The sequence below is a fragment of the Echinops telfairi genome, unplaced genomic scaffold, assembly GCF_000313985.2.
Source record: "Echinops telfairi isolate 266 unplaced genomic scaffold, ASM31398v2 ScPeMD7_30;HRSCAF=105, whole genome shotgun sequence".
NCBI lineage: Eukaryota > Metazoa > Chordata > Mammalia > Afrosoricida > Tenrecidae > Echinops > Echinops telfairi.
This window is the reverse complement of record NW_022103927.1, coordinates 953,875-956,489: the sequence shown is the minus strand read 5'-3', so window position 1 is coordinate 956,489 and position 2,615 is coordinate 953,875. Positions and strand designations below refer to the sequence as shown.

Sequence of the window (2,615 nt, the reverse complement as noted above, 5' to 3'; positions counted from 1 at the left end):
CTATAGTCTCAGGCCAGGGAAGTCTTAGCTTACATTAATAGGACTATGGTTGAGAGAGAGAAGCCAGCCTCAGGGTGGGCTGGAGCAGGTGCTTCATCTGAGAACTTGAATGAGCTTGAGAAACTCTTTAGCTACAATTAGAAAGTGGTAAGACTTCTTATAAACTTTGGCATGTCAGGAGACACCGGTCCCTGGAGAAGGGCAGTGAAAAGAGGAAGACCCTCAAGGAGATGGATTGACGTGGTGGCTGTCCCAGTGGACTCGAGCATAGGAACAGCTGGGAGGGTGATGCAGGAGCGACCGGCAGTGCCAAGCGCTGTTGTGCAGAAGGTTGCTATGCGCTGAGACTGAATCAGTGGCACCTAACAACATCAACAACAACAAGAGGAAGTGCTTTAGGTCAAGGGCAAAGCCCAAGCAGGAGAGAAGAAGAGGAGAATGGGCTACTTACTTTGTTAGCCTGACAAACACCAAATAAAACAAAGCACCAGCAAAACAAACTAGCATAAAAACAAAACCCCTGAGTTGATTCTGACTCTTGGCAGCACCATCTGCGTCAGAGTAGCGCTGCTCATGGGGTTTCAATGGCTGTTGTGTTAGTCTGGATACTTTAGAGAAACAAATCCACAGGACCTCATGTATAAAAGAGAGTTTGTTTTTTTTATAAAGGTTAAGTGCACATTAATCAAACATCCCAACCCAGTATTGCCCAAACCCACAAGTCCAACATTAACCCATATGTCCGACATCAATCCACAAAGTCCTCCTCCATCTCACAAAACACACGTAATGATGCCGACTGCAGGAGGAAAGCCGAGTCGGTGAATGTGTAAGCATCTCAGCACTGGCAGGGGTCTCCACACGGCTGCTCCAGCACCCAGGGATGCATTGGGGTAGGTCCATGTGGCTTCTCCTCGGGGATGTCTTGCAGAAAGTGAACCTTGCCAGCTGAAGCAGGGAACTGGCTAAGGCAGGTGCACCCTGGTCCAACCATCACAAAGCAAGAGACTGGAAAACCATTTATCTCTCCGCCCTTCAATTAACCCCACATGTGTTTATTGGCCAGGTTGGCTCAATAAACTAACTACCTCAGCTGTCATTTTGGGGAAGCTTCATTGTTCCTCATTGACTGAGGAGTAACTTATGTGGCTGCTAAGGTGCTGCCAAGTCATTTCTGACTCATACCAACCCTGTGTGCAACCGAACAAAACCCTGCCCGGTCCTGTGCCAGCCTCACCACTGCTCCTCTACGTGAGCCCCTTGTTGCAGCCACTTGTCAATCCATCCGTTGAGGGTCCTCCTTGTTTTTACTGACCCTCCACTTTACCAAGCATGCACTGGCTTATTCTGATGACCTGGCCAAACTCCATGAGTTGAAGTCTTGCCCTACTTGTTTCTAAGGAGCGTTCCGATTGTACATCTTCCAAGACAGGTTGTTTGTCTTCTTGACAGCCTGTGATACTGTCAATATTCTTCACCAGCACCACACTTAAAAACGAATGGATTCTTCAGTCTTCCTTATTCACTGTCCAAATTTCATATGCATAGGAGGAGATTGGCAATATCACGACTTGGGTCATGTGCACCTTGGTCCTCAAAGTCACATCCTTGTTTTTGACACTTTCATGAGATCTTGTGCAGCAGATTTAGTCGATGGAATACACTGTTTGATCTCTTCACTGCTGCTTCCCTGATCATTGATTGTGGATCTAAGCAAGAGAAAATCCTTGACAACTTCAATCTTTTCTCCGTTTATCACGATGTCACCTATTGGTCCAGTAGGGAGGAGTCCGGTTTTCTTGATTCTGAGTTATAATCCATACTGAAGAGTACAATCTTTGATGTCCATCAGCAAGCGCTTCAAGTCCTCCTCACTTTTGCCTAGCAAGGCTTTGTCATCCGTGCATAATAGAGTGTTAATAAGCCTTCCTCCAGCCCTGATGTTCGGTTCCTCTTCATGTAGTCTTCTTCTCATATTACTTTCTCAGTATGCAGATTGAATAAGTATGGCAAGAGGACGAAATCCGTACCCAAACCTTTCTTGATTTTAAAGCATGCAATATTCTCTTGTTCTATTCCCACAACTGCCTCTTGATTCATGTACAGGTTCCAAATGAGCACAATGAGGTGTTCTGGAATTCCCATTCTTCTAAGGTTATCCATAGTTTGGTATGGTTCAAACAGTCAAAGGCCTTTGCATAGTCAGTAAAACACATGTAAGCATCTTTCTGGTATTCTCTGCTTTCAGCCAAGATCCATCTGACATCAGCAATCATATCCCTTGTTCCACATCCTCTTCTGAATCTGGCCTGAAGTTCTGGCAGCTCCCTGCCAATGTATTGCTGCAACTGTTGTTGAATGAATATCAGCAAAATTTTGCTTGCATGTGCTATCGATGATATTGTTCTATAATTTGTGCATTCCTTTGGGTCACCTTTCTTTGGTGTGTATGCAAATATGGATCTTTTCCAGTCCCTTGGCCAGGTAGCTGTCTTCTAAATTTCTGGCATAGACAAATAAGTGCTCCCTGTTCTTCATCAGCTTGTGGAAACATTTCAGTTGGTGTGTTAGTTCAGGTAGACTAGAGAAACAAATTCATAGACACACATATGTGT

General features: G+C 45.0%; 1 protein-coding gene across 1 annotated transcript in view; it reads left to right on the top strand.

Moving 5' to 3' along the window:
• LOC101660423 (cytochrome P450 4F3-like) overlaps window positions 1-2,615 on the top strand; it is a 53,654-nt gene that overhangs the window by 11,428 nt on the left and 39,611 nt on the right. The window lies entirely within an intron of this gene.